Raw genomic sequence first — 17421 nt, 5'->3', positions numbered from 1 at the left:
GAGCCATCAAAGAGATACTGTTGGAAAGTGCTGCCACAGGGAATGGCTAACAGTCCTACGTTATGCCAGGATTTTGTGGATGCAGCTATCCGCCCCATAAGGCAGCAGCACCCCCAGGCATACATCATCCATTATATGGATGACATCCTATTGGCTCATGAGAATGTGGACACTCTTCATAAAGCTTTTGCAGATTTACAGCATTCTCTCTTAACTATGGGACTGTGTGTTGCACCAGAAAAGGTACAGAAAAGTTCTCCTTTCCAATATCTAGGCAGTTTAATTGAAGGACGTACTGTGCGTCCTCAATGCTTACAAATTCGGACGGATTCTTTAGTAACTTTAAATGATTTTCAAAAGTTACTTGGGAACATTAATTGGGTCCGTCCTTCCTTAAAATTGACTACTGCAGATTTAGCTCCTTTGTATGGTATTCTTCAAGGAGATTCCTCACCATCTTCTCCTAGACAATTAACTGCAGAAGCTGGTATTGCTTTAGCCAAAGTAGAAGCTGCCCTTCAAGCTGCTCAGCTTGCAAGAGTGGATTTAACTAAACCCCTTCAGGTATTGATTTTCCCTACTACTCACACTCCCACGGGAGTCATTTGGCAGGACCCAGGAGTAATAGAATGGCTCTACCTGGCCCATTCTCCAACCAAAGTATTAACACCTTTTCATGATTTGGTTTCTCAGCTCATAGCGAAAGCACGGTACAGACTAGTTCAATTAGTAGGGCAAGAACCTTCCCTCATTACAGTGCCATTTACCATAGCACAGCAGAATTGGCTATGGCAATACTCTATTAATTGGCAAACAGCTCTTGCTAACTATCCTGGCCAAATTGGAAATCATTATCCTGCTAATAAGATTTTACAGTTTTTGTCTGTTACAACTTTTATCTTTCCAAAAATAGTTAAGCAGCAACTTCTCCCTCAAGCACTAACCGTCTTCACTGACGGGTCCAGCTCAGGGAAAGCCGGATTTCATAGTGTAAAATGTTCTAAAGTAATTCAGACAAATTACTCCTCTGTACAACGAGTAGAAATCCAAGCTCTCATTTATGCTTTAGAAAACTTTGCCTCTGAACCTGTCAACATCTACAGTGATAGTGCTTACGTAGTTGGAATGGCTACAATTATTGAAACTGCTACCATTGGGCATACAAACTCTGAAGAGCTATTCCATCTGTTTATCACCTTGCAAAGAGTTATTCAAAAACGGCAATTCCCGTGTTTTATTGTCCATATTAGATCCCATTCTGGCCTTCCAGGTCCTTTGGCTGCAGGTAATGAGGAAGTAGATTGTCTCGTTGCCTCAGTAGAGGAGACCACCCCATTTTCCATGGCACAGGCCTCGCATGCCCTGCATCATCAAAATGCCTCTGCCTTGCGCAAGGAATTCCATATTTCCCGAGAGCAGGCTCGCCAAATTGTCAAGCAATGCTCTCAGTGTGTTATCCACCTCCCTGTGCCAGCATTAGGGGTAAATCCCCGAGGACTTAAACCTAATCAAATCTGGCAAATGGATGTTACTCATGTGCCTGAATTTGGCAGATTTCGGTGGGTCCATGTCTCTATAGACACATGCTCACGTTTCATTTTTGCTACTCCCCGAACAGGGGAAAGTGCAAAGCATGTAATTAACCACTGCCTAGCGGCTTTTCCAGTCATGGGACGGCCCCTAGAAATAAAAACAGATAATGGACCTGCATATACTAGCTCCTCCTTTCAGCAATTTTGTAAGCAATACCAAATTATGCATAAAACAGGAATTCCCTATAATCCCCAGGGACAGGCAATTGTAGAAAGAGCTAATCGAACCTTAAAAACTCAATTACAAAAACAAAAAGGGGGAGAGAGGTATAATCCTACCCCACAGAATCAGTTAAATCATGCCCTTTACACTTTAAATTTTTTAAATTGTGACGATAAAGGTCACACAGCAGCCGAGAGGCATCAAACTCCTGGTGCTGTGGCATCTGCTGGTATGGCACGATGGAAGGATTTGCAAACAGGACAGTGGAAAGGGCCAGATCCAGTAATGATGTAGGGAAGAGGGCACGTTTGTATCTTCCCAGAAGGTGCTTCTAACCCCATCTGGGTGCCAGAGCGAGCAGTGCGTCACCACCATGGACCTGGACCATACACCTCCGGTGATGATGCCAGCCCAGCCACCAGCCCCAAAGAAGGAGAGAAGAGTAAGACAGCAGGCTAAGACCACCCGAGAAGCTAGTGTCCCCACATGGGGTCAACTGAAGAAGCTGGCCACTGATGCTTGGCAAGTGGTAAAAGAACAGGGGGCTCAGGTAAACCTCCTCCACCCTTTTTGTTGCTATGATGGCACTTGTCAGCTGCCAGGTAAGTATGGCTGCAGCAGAAACTTACTGGACTTATGTTCCAGACCCTCCTATGGTCAATCCAGCCACCTGGACTGGAGATTCAGTGCCAGTATTAACTAACAACACCAATATGGTCAGGGGTAGCTCCGACAAGCATATAACTCCTTCTTCCCAAGGTGATTATACTTATTATGGCTTTAGTGGGGAGCTCCCTATTTGCTTATCAAAAAGGGGAACTTCAGGATGCTTACAGCTTGGTCAAGAGAATAAGACGCCTTTTGGTGGCACAAACATTGCTAACATTGAAGGCCTCTGGGAATGCACATGGATACTCTTTAAATTGATGTCCATGGCCTAGAACAAAGAATATCCTTACATGATATTATTTCTACAATGTCATTATAATTTTTGATATTTTACAACAGCATATTGTACAATTATCCTAAACAAACACAAAAATCTAATTTTTTGAATGTTTGGCAGCAATTTAAAAGGACATGAAAGGATTTAATCCCTTCCACGGTGTGGAGGGCCCCTTGGGAAGGCACTTGAGCATTCTATATTGGCCCTTCTTGCCTTTTGTGCCAAGAGGGACCCTCTTCCCACAATCCAACTGCCCACAGCTGTTGCCTGAGTTTTCTGTTCATGCTGAGGTTGAAGCCTCATGGTGGCTGGTACCATGGATCTGTCTCTTGCACAGTGGCGTGAGCTGGGCCCTCCATGGAGAAGAAACCTGGGTTCCCCAAGAGATGTGATCAATGCCGGGGCCCCGCCAGCCGGCGAGGGGATCCCAAGGCAGGTGCTAGGCGTGGAGGCCATAGGGGCATAGGCTACCAAGGAGACAGAACTGAACCTCACATCACCCTGCTTGGCCCTGGAGGATGGCTGGTTAGCCAATGACGGGTAAGATTCCTCAAGGGAGGAACAACCTAAGACAGGCACAGTCGCAGAGGGCCATCAGGAGAGAACTTGGGGGTCAACAGAGGTGGGGCACAGATCCTCACCCCCCCAACATTGCAGGGGCTTGAACACTCGCCCCTTCTGAGGGAGGTCTCCTGCCCCATGGCTGCTTCGTGCTTCCCATGCCCAGCTCAGATCGGGACCCAGGCAGCGAACAGAGACTTAGCCCAGCTCAGATCTGAAAGAGACCCAGATAACAAAGAGACTTGGCCTGGCTTGGATTGGGACCCAGGCAACAGAGAGTTGGCCCATGGCAGCTGCCCTATATCTAAATCCAGGAATGCTCAGGGCTTTCTCAGGGATGCAAAATAATCCTTTCCATTAATATTTACAGGGTAAACTAAGATTGTTGTTAAAGTATTAAAATTTGACAGTAAAATAGTCAAGTTTTCAGATTAATTTAATTGGCAAAATTGAAATAAGTAAATATTCAAGAAAATTTAATTGTACAAAAGGCTGCTCCTAAAGTATCAACCAAAATTTCTATTGGTAGCTCATTTCATGGAAAAATTGCTTAACATGAAATGAACCTAAAGCAGTCATATTTTGTGCAAAAATTTAAAGTTATCAAGACTGCATTATAAAATTCTCCAAAAGCCTCCTAAAAATTAAATAAAAAGGGGGGGATAATGGAAAAATACCATGTAAGAAAAATATCCTGTAAGTAAATTACATCAAAAAAAAATTTTACTTTGAAAATTAATTTTCATACATCAGGACACCCATGAAATACATACATGGTGTCAAAATAAGCCAAAGGAAAATTGTTTTGGGCAAAAAATAATAAGGATCCCAAGAAAAAATTATAGAAAAGATTCCTTTATTAACTTTTGGTCGAGAATATGTTTGTGTATTTTCAGAAAACAACTCCAAGACCATGTGGATTCCTGTAATAGAGAGGAATTAACAGGAATGATCCAGCCATGAAGACAAGAGGAGAAACAGTCCAGAGATGGAGGACGCTGACGACACCTTGCCATGCTAGCAGTCAGCAGCTGTGCGTCACTGCAGGTTGCCCAAGACCAAACCAGAGGTTGGATCTGCATCGCCACAGTTTGTCCACCATCCAGACATCGTTGCTGACATGTACACATGAGGAACTGTTGGACATTGAAACTTGGACTCAGAACTTTTGGACATTGAAATTGGGACTCAAACGTTTTTGTTCTTATATGTTTATTTCTGGTCTGTAAATGCAAGATTCTTTTAAAAATTAAAAATGGGGGAGATGTAGAGGGCCCCCTGGGAAGAAACAGGGACATTCTTCAGATTGTTGTTAACTAAGCCTGAGGCATTGGCAGAGTCTTGTCTCGGTTACACGCCCCCAAGAATGCGGGGGTGTTATCAGTTCCTAACTTACCTTTGTCCAGGTACCGGGAGAGGGGCTTTGAGATGTAAATCCAGTCTAGCACCGGGAAAGAGGGAATGAATAGGACCTGGGCCCTCCCAAGCTCCTCTGATCCTAAGTTTTCAGGTGAAACCCCCTTGTATATTGGAAAATAAATAAATGTGCTGCGTGGCTCAGGGCAGTGGGCTGTCTCTCCAGCAGAAGAGGTCAGCGACCCACCCGGGACCCAGCTTGAATCTATTTCTGTGTCGACTCTCTTTATTTCATTGTTTCTCAATCCCCGGCCGCCTCTACCAAGAACCCATTTCATCTCTCTCCGTGCTGGCCACGGGAAAGGGAGATCCCCGCCGCATCAGGCCCCAGCACTGAGTGGGTGTCCTGACAGCGGTCAGGGCCAAGCTCCCCTGCTCCCCTCCTGCTCCCAGCTTTCGCCTCCTCAGCCCAGAGCAGCTGGCTCAGCAAGGACCGTCTGTGATGCCAGGAATCAGCAGGGCTCTCTGAGGGGTGGACTGCTCACCAACCTCTCCAGGTTGCTGCTGGCACCTCCTGGGCCCAGACCTGCCTGGCTTCCTCCTCGTGAGAGAGACATGGCTGCTCTCAGCCTTCTGCCCGCTGAGAGGAAGCGGCGGCGGCAGGTGTGCCCCTGTGTAGATGGGGTGCACTTGCTCCTGGAAGTGGCATGGAAACAGGTCTCTGGCGCCCTCAGCGCAGTCTCCGCAAATGGCCCCTCACACTGTCACCCGATGAGGCGGGCAGAAGGGTGATGGGTGGCTTCACCCACAGGGCACAGCTCTGAGGATCCAGGTTGAAATGGGGTTGCAGTGTCTGGCACATGTGAGGTGGCCGCACAGGCCTGTGCTCCCCGACCCCAGGGGAAAGCAGGAAGACTTGGGGGATTTTAAAGAGGGGCCCTGGCTGGGGGCTCAGTTGGCTGGAGCGTCTGTACAGGGAAAGGTTGCGGGTTTGATTCCCGGCGATGGGTCCCATGGGTACAGGAATGACCCATTGTTTCTCTTCACATCAATGTTCTCTCTGCCCCAGCCCCTCTCTCTGCAATCACTAAACATCTCCGGGGGAGGATTTTCAGAAAAGAGCCTCAGTGCCTACGAACCCAACCAGCTCCCTGAGAGGAAGCAGGTGGGGAGCAGACCTGCAGACGAGGTGGGCAGGCCTGGGCCTCCGTTCTCAGGCATCAGCATGGAAGGGTTGCCCGGTCGAGGACCACGGTTTTGTTTGACGTGAGACAACTTCGCATGAGCAGCTGCGTCCAGAGCGGGATTGTTAGAGATGGGAGGCATCTGAGAAGGCTGACCGCACGTGGCTGTGATGAGCCATATCATGTGCATCTCTTTCTATATTATCGCCACTTACAGACGTGTTATGTACATACACATTAAACGGTATAATGAGCCCACATCGGGTGTGAAATGTGTGTATTGTACATATAAATATATGTAAACTTGGGCTATAAAACACGTGTTCCATACACATCTTTTAAAGAAACTAGGATCTCGCTCTTGACCTCACTTGCCCAGGAGTGGCAGCGCTCTGGGCCCCGCCTGCTGTGTCCTCGCAGTGAGCTCTTCCTGAGCACGACTCGGGACCATGGACAGGGAGCGAGACCTTGATTCATTTTGATGTTGCGTATTTTTCTTTGGTTTCAGCTGATGCCTTTTACTTCCTCCCGGGGTCCCAGCGTGTGTGGGTGTCGCCAAAGGGCACGCCAGGCGGGAGGCGCCTGGAGGGAGCCCGGAGGCTCCGCGCTGAGTCCGGATGGAAAAGGGAAGCGCGGCCGGCTGTGCTCGGGGGAGGCCGCCAGTCCGCACACCAGCGCTGCCCCCTCTCCGGGGCGGGCCCAGGGCCCGGCTTCCCCGCCGGCCCCGTCCGGAGTCCCGGGGGCTGTCCTCACCGCTCCCGGCACCTCACTCCCGCCGGATGGGGGAGCAGTTGTTTTCATTTCCCCGCACCCCCTTCCCCCGCGCGGGGCGGCCGGGTCTGTGTGGGGACCTCAGAGGCCGGCCCTCGGACCCCGGCCGGAGGGGCGGGGGCCCTGGAAGAGCCGTCTGCAGGCGCAGCACCTGCGTTTGGAATTTGCTTCCGAACTTGGTCCCTTCCCAGCCGAGGAGATGGAAGCCTGGCCCAGTGCCCCCGGCACCCACCGAGGGCGAGCGGGGCACGGCTCCCCCCGAAGCCCCGGAGAGAGGGCTGAGCGGCCGCCGCGGGGCCTCCGCTCGGAGTGGGGGCTGGTGCTGGACTGGGTCCGGGCCGCGTGCCCGCCCTCACTCCCACAGACGGTGCCCGCGAACCCGCACGAAGGCCCGACCGGTTTGCGTTTTCCTGGAAGCAGACGGAGGGCGAGCACCGAGGGCGAGGCCGGTGGGCGGCGCGCCCAGGGCGCACTGGGGAGCGGGAGGCCCAGGGGCGGGCCCGAGGGTCCGGACGTGGGCAGGACGGTCGCCCTCTGCAGCGGCCCCTGGGAGCTGGGGACGGCGAGAGCGTTCCCGCAGCCTCTTCATCCAGGTCCCCCCTCTCCCCCCGACCCCCCGTCCGCCCACCGAGGCGCTTCCAGGGCTCCGTGCTTCCCCGGGGGGGGGGGGGGAGGGGGCTGTGTGCTGGGGGGGAATGTGTGCTGGGGGGGCTGTGTGCTGGGGGGGAATGTGTTTTAGGGGGCTGTGTGCTGGGGGTGTCTGTGTGCTGGGGGGTCTGTGTGCTGGTGGGGCTATGTGTTGGGGGGGCTGTGTGCTGGGGGGGTCTGTGTGCTGGGGGGGCTGTGTGCTGGGGGGGAATGTGTGCTGGGGGGGCTGTGTGCTGGGGGGGCTGTGTGCTGGGGGGGAATGTGTGCTGGGGGGGGCTGTGTGCTGGGGGGGCTGTGTGCTGGGGGGACTGTGTGCTGGGGGGGCTGTGTGCTGGGGGGGAATGTGTGCTGGGGGGGGCTGTGTGCTGGGGGCGCTGTGTGCTGGGGGGGCTGTGTGTTGGGGGGAATGTGTGCTGTGGGGGAATGTGTGCTGGGGGGGTCTGTGTGCTGTGGGGGAATGTGTGCTGGGGGCGCTGTGTGCTGGGGGGGCTGTGTGTTGGGGGGGCTGTGTGCTGGGGGGGTCTTGTGCTGGGGGGGAATGTGTTTTAGGGGGCTGTGTGCTGGGGGTGTCTGTGTGCTGGGGGGGAATGTGTTTTAGGGGGCTGTGTGCTGGGGGTGTCTGTGTGCTGGGGGGTCTGTGTGCTGGGGGGGCTGTGTGCTGTGGGGGGCTGTGTGCTGGGGGGGCTGTGTGTTGGGGGGAATGTGTGCTGTGGGGGAATGTGTGCTGGGGGGGTCTGTGTGCTGTGGGAGAATGTGTGCTGGGGGCGCTGTGTGCTGGGGGCGCTGTGTGCTGGGGGGGCTGTGTGTTGGGGGGAGGGGTCTGTGCGCTCCCCACCCGGTGGCTCTGCCTGACGCCTACCCTGGAGCAGGGGTGGAGCCATCGGGCAGGATGGGACCTCCTCTAGACCAGCTGACACGTGTCTGGTCCGGCCCACCGGCTGCGGCTGCGGGAGAGTCCAGCTCGCAGCCTTGGCCTCACCTGGGTCCTCCCCGGGGAACCGGCCCGGAGCGCAGGGCCTGTCCGCCTCCGGGCCTTGGGGGGGCGGAAGGGGCGCGGGTTCTGGCGGCTGCCTTCGGGCTCTGCCGACTCCCGAGGTGTGGGTGCGAGGGGGCTCCCGACTGCACAGCTGGGGCGGGCTGGAGGGCCGGGGTTCGCGGGCTGGTCTTCCAGCTGGGCCGGCCCAGGACCCCTGCGCTCCCTGACTCTGTCCGCGGGGTGGCCCGTGCACCCCCAGTGAAGCCGGGTCTCATCTCTGCTGAGCCCCGCGCCCTGGAACTCGCAGCTGCAGGGGAGTCAAGTCAGAAGCCCCAGGTGCAGACTGGGGTGCCGGCTCGTCCCGGCTGCTGCTCGGCCCAGACAGGCCCCGGATGATGGGGAGCCCGGTGACTCCTGCCGTTCAGCGGGATGAGAGGGGGAGCCTGTGACCCGAGGTGTGTGTGTGTGTGTGGGGGGGGTGGTGGCCGCAACCCCATCCCCATCAGAGGCGCTCCGCCTGCAGTGTGCTGGGGGGCGGGGGTGAGGACAGGGCTTGGTGTGGATTCTGCACAAAAGCTCCAGGTGCGAGTGAGATGGGCCCCGGGGGCGTAGGCGCCTTCCGGAGCCGGAGGGCGGTCCCTCCCTGTCCCCGTTCACAGGACCCCGTCCTCCCTGGTCCTCTGCACCAGCCCCTCTGGAGAGCCAGGGCCACGGGGAGAGCCAGGGGGCCACGGGGAGAGCCAGGGCCACGGGGAGAGCCAGGGGCCACGGGGAGAGCCAGGGCCACGGGGAGAGCCAGGGGCCACGGGGAGAGCCAGGGGCCACGGGGAGAGCCAGGGGCCACGGGGAGAGCCAGGGCCACGGGGAGAGCCAGGGCCACGGGGAGAGCCAGGGGGCCACGGGGAGAGCCAGGGCCACGGGGAGAGCCAGGGCCACGGGGAGAGCCAGGGCCCCGGGAGAGCCAGGGCCACGGGGAGAGCCAGGGCCACGGGGAGAGCCAGGGCCCCGGGGAGAGCCAGGGCCCCGGGAGAGCCAGGGCCCCCGGGAGAGCCAGGGCCCCCGGGAGAGCCAGGGCCACGGGGAGAGCCAGGGCCACGGGGAGAGCCAGGGCCCCGGGGAGAGCCAGGGCCACGGGGAGAGCCAGGGCCCCCGGGAGAGCCAGGGGCCACGGGGAGAGCCAGGGCCCTGGGAGAGCCAGGGCCACGGGAGAGCCAGGGCCACGGGGAGAGCCAGGGCCACGGGGAGAGCCAGGGGCCACGGGGAGAGCCAGGGCCCCGGGGAGAGCCAGGGCCACGGGAGAGCCAGGGCCCCCGGGAGAGCCAGGGCCCCGGGAGAGCCAGGGCCACGGGGAGAGCCAGGGGCCACGGGGAGAGCCAGGGCCCCCGGGAGAGCCAGGGCCCCGGGAGAGCCAGGGCCACGGGGAGAGCCAGGGCCCCGGGGAGAGCCAGGGCCCCGGGAGAGCCAGGGGGCCACGGGGAGAGCCAGGGGCCACGGGGAGAGCCAGGGGCCACGGGGAGAGCCAGGGGCCACGGGGAGAGCCAGGGGCCACGGGGAGAGCCAGGGCCCCGGGAGAGCCAGGGCCACGGGGAGAGCCAGGGGCCACGGGGAGAGCCAGGGCCCCCGGGAGAGCCAGGGGCCACGGGGAGAGCCAGGGGCCACGGGGAGAGCCAGGGGCCACGGGGAGAGCCAGGGCCACGGGGAGAGCCAGGCACCAGGCTCTGGGCATGTGACCCCTGCAGGCCCCTCCCGGGCGCCGCCTCCGCCCCGCAGGCCTCACTGAGGACGCGGCTGGGGGGCCAGGAGCCAGGTCTGGACCCGTCAGCTGAGGCCGGAGCCAGGGAGCCAGGGCAGTCTGTGTGCCTCCAGGAAGGAAGGGTCCCGGGGATCCTTCTCCGGAGGCCGGAGGGTTCGGGCGGAGCCAGCAGAGCTCAGCGGCCGGAACCCGGGCTGCAGGTGCGGCAGGTCGGGGAGAAAGGCACCTCCTCCTTGGCTGCAGGAGGGGCAGCGAGGGGGCAGCACAGCTGTGGGGGTGCAGGGGGGTCAGCACAGCTGTGGGGGTGCAGGGGGGGTCAGCACAGCTGTGGGGGTGCAGGGAGACTGTGGGCTGCCAGGAACACGCCTGGGAAAGGCCGAGCCGCAGGGGTGGGAGTGGGGAGGGACCAGTTCTGACCGCTGACTGGAGGGTACGCATGCGCGGAGCAGCATTCCTGTGGGACTGGGCCCTGCAGAGGAGCTGTTAAGAAAAACCATTCAAAACTTAGAAAAAGGGCAAAATAAGGTCTTTCCGTGTCGGAGCGGAGCATTGTTTGCCACACCCACCTGAGAATGACTAGTTTTTCCTGAGATTGTGCCTGTTTGATTTTGATGTTCACTGATTGGGTCTGATCGCCATGTGGACGAAAAGGGGCCCGTGCTCACCTGCCAGGCTCAGGGAGGCCTGCGTGGCGGCCTTGCAAACTCAGACTAAAGCAACCACAAAGGATGGTCTGAAATTAAAACTTGTTTAACTAAAAGCAGTTTTTGGTGGGTAGTCACGTCCTAGGCAGGCATCTTCCCTGACCAAGGTCAACCTTTACCGTCACTGAGCCTGTCCATTGCCTTTTTGCATCTACAGTAACATGTCCTTGGAATGTCAGAGTAATTTCCCCCTTTCCCGGCCCCAGAGCACAGGCACCTGCGGAGACCACAGCCCCCTCCTCGTCACTGAGTGAACTGTTGACTGCTGGCTGTCCTGCACCCGCCTGTGTAAAAGGAGCATGTGTCTATCATTTACTTCTTATCCAATCCCAGAGGTTCCCCGCGCTGCTTTCTCCCGCCTCCCTAATCCGTCACCAGTGGATTTCATGACCCATTGTGTCTCTCTTTTGATTTAATGTATAAAACAAGGTGCAGACTGCCGTGTCTGGGTGCTGGGTTTGGCAGCACTGTACGGTTCACATGATTGTATGCACATTTCATGCACAGGCAGGAGAGAGAACCCCAGAACACACATAACAGTAACATTCTTAGGAGGGGAGGTTTGAATACTGACCATCTTTACTTTGATATAATTACTTAATAAAAGTTTATTCAATTTAATTTAAAAACATGGCTGTTTCAGAACCAGCTTCAACGTTTCTTAAAAACTGTGCCTGTTGCAGCGGCGATGCTCGACTCCTGCCCACACACGAGGCCAGCACTTCAGACCTTCCTGGCTCGCTGCCTCTCCGAGGGGCGCAGTGCGGGTGCCCAGGGCAGAATTCTGCAGCCGCGCCTGCTCCTGGAGGCTCTGGGGCTGGCCCTCCTCTGGAGCTTCCCTCGGCACCCCACTCCTGGGCCCTCCTCTTCCTGGTACAGTCTTACGGGGTCAGGACCACACCCTTTGGCCTCAGCCTCATTTCCTCTTCAAAGGACATGCTCCAAGCCTGGGCGCATGGGGCTAAGGGTTCAGCACACCCACTTGAGGGGCCGTGGTTCGGGGCCACCAGCAGTGGGTGCCTCTGCTCCCCCGGCAGGGCCCTGAGGCCGAGGCAGGGCTGGCTCCTCCACTGCGGTCTCCAGAGCGTGTGTGTATGTTGGGGGGGGGGGGGGGGGGAGCAGAGAGAGGCCAGGTGGGGGAAGGAAAGGGAGGTTGACGGAGGTGGTGGGGGGGACACAGATGCTGCAGCCTGGGAGCCCAAGCCACTCGGGGAGCCGGGAGACGTGGTGCAGCCCCACCTCGGGGGGCAGGGCCCCACCACGGCAGCAGCGGCGCCCTGATCGGGAGGGGAGCAGGACCGTCGGGCGCCACAGAGCCCGGCTTTGGGTCTTGTTGTGTCCCCGGTAGATAGGTGAGGCCTCTCTGAGCATCGCTGCTCTCATCAAGGGGGTGCAGATGCGGCTGGCACCTCCCCTGAGTGCTGCTGTGAAGATTAAATGGATGCGCTGCTCGTTTATAATTAGAAAACAAATTGCGCCTAGGTCCTGGCACACTGTGTGTGACGCGTCCATGTGAATGATTGCGGCTGCAATTACAGTCAAAACACAAAAGATGTTCCGTGATTCCATTCACACAAAATCCAAACAGTGACACCGTCTGACAGGCCGGTGAGCAGGCCTGGGGCTGGGCCTGGGCGGAGCCCCAAGGGGTGGGGGTGGGTAGGGAAGGCGCCGCTGGTCTTCAGTGTGGTGGCAGCGGTGCCACGACAGTTACCAACTCTGCACTTGAAATGGGTGAGTGTTATTGTACCCGATTTTTAACATCCAAACGTCCAAACTGCTGCTTGTCAATTGGTACTTTGGGGGACAAATACCATTGGTACGTGAAAGCGTGACCTGCTGGCGCCCATGAACCACCTGGCACAGGCTGTGCGCGGCCTGACTGCCCTCCTTCACACGGGGCGCCGGCCCAGCGTGCGGGGCTGGGAGGGGGGCCTTCGGGGTGCCATGAGGGCTCCGTCAGGCCAGGAGAGTTAGTAACAGAGGAAGGGAGGGCGATCTCGCTTCCTGTCCACGTGGTGCCGAGCCGAGGCCGCGTGAGGACGGGAAGGAGGCCAGCCTCCTGGCCCGTGAGGACGCTGCCTGCCCCGGCGGCGTTTCAGCCGACGGAGACGGAGACACGCTGTCACCCGCGTCACGGGCCTGGACGTCGAGCTGGTACTCTGTGCCAAGCAGATGGGGAACCTATTCAGACTCCGGATAACTGTTCTCTGATTTCCCTCGGAGCCACCCACCCCCGTGGGGTCGCGGCGGGAGCTGCTTCTGCCGGCTCAGACCCAAGCTCAGGCCCTGGCCCGTGGCCGCTCCTCAGGAACCTCTGACCCAGCCACCCGCAGGCGGCGCCACCGGACAGCAGCTCAGCCTCCCTGAGGGCCAGGCGGGTGTGGAGGGACACAGCGGATGGAGCCCAGAGGGACCTGGCTGGGAGCAGGGGGAGGGGGGGAGGGGGGGAAGCGTCCATACTGTTCACCTGGTGGGGGGCTCCCCCGGATGGAGAAGCAAAGTCTGAAGAGATGTGCTCCCAGCCAGGTCCCTCTGGGCTCCATCCAAGGTCTGTCCAGCGCACCCCCGGCCGGCCCAGCCCAGCCCAGCCGGCCCAGCCCAGAGGACCCAGCCCAGAGGACCCAGCCCAGCCCAGAGGGCCCAGCCCAGAGGACCCAGCCCAGAGGACCCAGCCCAGCGGACCCAGCCCAGAGGGCCCAGCCCAGAGGACCCAGCCCAGAGGACCCAGCCCAGCGGACCCAGCCCAGAGGACCCAGCCCAGCCCAGAGGGCCCAGCCCAGCCAGCCCAGCCCAGAGGGCCCAGCCCAGAGGGCCCAGCCCAGCCAGCCCAGCGGACCCAGCACTGGCTGCTGGCCATTGGCTCTGGAGGGGAAGAGGAGAGAGGGGTGTCCCTCGAGGCACCTTTGGGAGAAGCTGAGGTCCTCACGGCCGGTTTCCTGCCTGTGGAATGGGAGGAATGTCATGAGGTTTGGGCCGGATCATGAAGAACAACATTCACACAGCCTCTGGCAGCGCCCGCCGCACCTGGTGCCTCCGCCTCCTTGACCGAAGGACTGGCCTCTGGTTGTGGGGGTTTCACTGGCTCAGCCCCCACACCCCGGTCCCCACCCCCCGGACTTGGAATACAGGCTGCAGGGGTCAGAGGACGGCGCTTCCCTGCTCTTGCTCCCCCGACCCCACATGTTAGCTCCTCTTGCACCCCCACTCTGAGAGCCCCCGGGGGCGGTCCTGCCTGGTCAGCACGCTCCACACAGCCGTGGCTGCAGGAGGGTCCCAGGGTGAACGGGGAGGCGCAGCCGGGACCCATAGGCCAGGCCGTGGGGCAGGGTGGGTCCTGGGCATTTTGAATGGATGGGCCACAGCCCTCAGCCCTGGGCGTGGCAGGCCACAGGCCAGCAGCTCGGGGCCACGTGGCTCAGGGGGGACCTTCTCCTGGGGCGAGTGCAGCGCCTGAAAGTCCTGGGCCCGCCCAGCACCCCAGCTGCAGCCCAGCATCCACCCCCCCACCCCTACCCCCTTGCCGCCTGGCCTTGGGCACGTTAATCCATTGCTCTGGGCCCTGATTTTCTCACTGACAGACAGGGAGGCGCCATCAACGATGTCAAGAGATGGGGTCATGGTGAAGTGACCAGGGTTCGAGGCCTTTTTCACTTTAAAAAAAAATTTAAATTCTTTATTGTTTAAACTTACCTGTCTCCTTTCCCCCATTGACCCCTCCCTGACTGCCCCCGCCCCCCAGCACATGCCCTTGGTGCCCCCAACCCCTGTGTCTGTTGGTTCTGCTCATGTGCATACACACAAGTCCTTTGGTTGATCTTCTCCTACTCCCCCACCCCCCCAACCCCCCACCCCCCGCTTTCCCTCATGGGTTGGACAGTCTGCCCATGCTTCTCTGTCTCTGGATTATGTGATATTTATCTTTCTCTGCCTGGCTTATTTCACTTAGCATAATGCATTCCACATCCATCCATGCTGTTGCAAATGGTAGCAGTTCCTTCCTTTTTACCGCAGCATAGTATTCCATTGTGTAGATTTCCACAGTCTTTTAATCCAGTCATCTGCTGATGGGCACTTAGGCTGTTTCCAAATCTTAGCTATGGTGAATTGTGCTATGAACAGCACAGAGGGGTGCATATATCCTTTCTGACTGGGGTTTCTGATTTCTTGGGATATATTCCCAGAAGTGGAATTACTGGGTCAAATGGGAATTCCATTTTTAATTTTTTGAGGAAACTCCATACTGTTCTCCACAGTGTCTGCACCAGTCTGCATTCCCACCAGCAGTGCACGAGGGTTACTTTTTCTCCGCATCCTCGCCAGCACTTGTCATTTGTTGATTTGTTGATGATAGCCATTCTGACAGGTGTGAGATGGTACCGCATTATTGGTTTGATTTGCATTTCTCAGATGATTAGTGACTTTGAGCATGTTTTCATGTGTCTCTAGGCCTTCTGTATGTCCTCTTTCAAAAAGTGTCTATTTAGGTCCTTTGCCTGTTTTTTTATTGGATTGTTTATCTTCCTTTTGTTAAGTTGTATGAGTTCCCTGTAAATGTTGGAGATTAAATCCTTATCGGAGATACATTGGCAAATATGTTCTCCCATGCAGTGGGCTCTGTTGTTTTGTTGATGGTTTCTTTAGCTGTGCAGAAGTTTTTATTTTGATGTAGTCCCATTTGTTTATTTTCTCCTCAGTCTCCCTTGCCCTAGGAGCTGTATCAGTAAAGATATTGCTACGACAAATGTCTGCTATTTTGCTGCCTATGGCTTCTTCTAAGATTTTTATGGTTTCCCATCTTAAGTCCTTTATCCATTTTGAGTTTATTTTTTGTGTATGGTGTAAGTTGGTGGTCTAGTTTCACTTTTTTGGCATGTATCTGTCCAATTTTCTGAACACCATTTATTGAAGCGACTGTCTTGACTCCATTGTATGCTCTTGCCTCCTTTGTAAAATATTAATTGAGACTAGTGGCTTGGGCCTATTTCTGCGTTTTCTGTTCTGTTCCACTGGTCTATATGTTTATTCTTGTGCAAGTATCAGGCAGTTTTGAGAACAGTGGCTTTGTAGTATAGCTTGATATCTGGTATTGTGATCCCTCTTACTTTGTTCTTTCTCAGGATTGCTGCAGCTATTTAGGGTCTTATTTTATGCCATATAAATTTTTGGAGAGTTTGTTCTAGGTCTTTGAAGTATGTTGTTGGTATCTTAATGGGGATTGCATTGAATCTATAGATTGCTTTAAGTAGTATGGATTTTTTAATGATTCTGCCAATCCATGAACACGGTATATTCTTCCATTTGTTTATGTCTTCCTCTATCTCTTTTTTCAGCATCCTATAATTTTCTGAGTACAGGTCTTTTACCTCCTTGGTTAAATTTATTTTTTGGTATCTTATTTTTTTGTGTTGCAGTTGTAAATAGGATTTTATTTTATTTTATTTATTATTATTATTTTTAGTTTCTCTTTCTGTGAGTTCATTATTGGTGTATAAAAAAATCCATAGATTTCTGGGTGTTAATTTTGTATCCTGCTACATTGCCGAATTCATTCATTAATTCTAGTAGTTTTTTTGATGGAGTCTTTAGGGTTTTCTATGTACAATATCATGTCACTGCGAACAATAACAATTTTACTTCTTCTTTTCCAATTTGGATGCCTTTTATTTCTCCTTCTTGTCTGATCGCCATGGCTAGCACTTCCAGTACTATGTTGAACAGGAGTGGTGAAAGTGGGCATCCCTGTCTTGTTCCTGGTCTTAGGGGAAAGGATTTTAGTTTTTGCCCATTGAGTATGATATTGGTTGTAGGTTTGTCATATAAGGCTTTTATTATGTTGAGAGTTTTCCCACTTTACTGAGAGTTTTTATCAGGAAAGGGTGTTGGATTTTATCAAATGACTTTTCTGTATCAATTGATATGATTATGTGATTTTTGTTTCTCAATTTGTTTATGTGATGTACCATGTTTATTGATTTGTGGATATTGTACCAGCCTTGCATCCCTGGAATAAATCCCACTTGGTCATGGTGTATGATCTTTCTAATGTAATGCTGGGTCCGATTTGCTAGGATTTTGTTGAGGGTTTTAGTATCTATGTTCATCAGAGATATTGCCCTATAATTCTCTTTCTTTGTAATGTCCTTATCTGGTTTGGGAATTAGGGTAATGCTGGTTTTGTATAAAGAGCTTGGAAGTGTGCCTTCCTCTTGAATTTTTTGGAATAGTCTGAGAAGGATAGGTTTTAGTTCTTCTTCGGATATTTTATAAAACTCTTCTGTGAAGCTGTTTGGCCCTGGGCTTTTGTTTGCTAGAAATTTTTTAATGACTGCTTCAATTTTCTCTTTAGTTATCAGCCTGTTGAGATTTTTTTATTCTTTTTGGTTGAGTTTTGAAAGGTTGTATTTTTCTAGGAATATGTCCATTTCCTCTAGATTGTTTAGTTTGTTGGAATAGAGTTGTTCATAGTATTTTTTTTTTTACAATCCTTTGTATTTCTGTGGGATCTGTTGTTATTTTGCCTCTTTCATTACTGATTTTGTTTGGGTCCTCTCTCTTTCCTTCTTGGTGAGCCTGACTAGAGGTTCATCAATCTTGTTTATCCTTTCAAAGAACTAGCTCTTGGTTTCATTAATCTTTTGAATTGTTTTGTTTTGTTTTGTCTCTATGTCATTTATTTTTGCTCTAATCTTTATTATCTCCTTCCTTCTGCCCACTCAGGGCTTTTCTTGTTGCTCTCTTTCTAATTCTTTAAGTTGTAGAGTTAG

The 17421-nt window shown here is 54.8% G+C and overlaps 1 protein-coding gene across 1 annotated transcript in view; it reads left to right on the top strand.

The window, feature by feature from the left end:
- Positions 1-17421, top strand: part of SHQ1 (SHQ1, H/ACA ribonucleoprotein assembly factor) — a 318538-nt gene that overhangs the window by 170446 nt on the left and 130671 nt on the right. The window lies entirely within an intron of this gene.

This window comes from Cnephaeus nilssonii (assembly GCF_951640355.1).
Source record: "Cnephaeus nilssonii genome assembly, chromosome: 17".
NCBI classification, from domain to species: domain Eukaryota; kingdom Metazoa; phylum Chordata; class Mammalia; order Chiroptera; family Vespertilionidae; genus Cnephaeus; species Cnephaeus nilssonii.
Note: the sequence above shows the minus strand (reverse complement) of the source record. Positions and strands in the feature narration are given on the sequence as shown.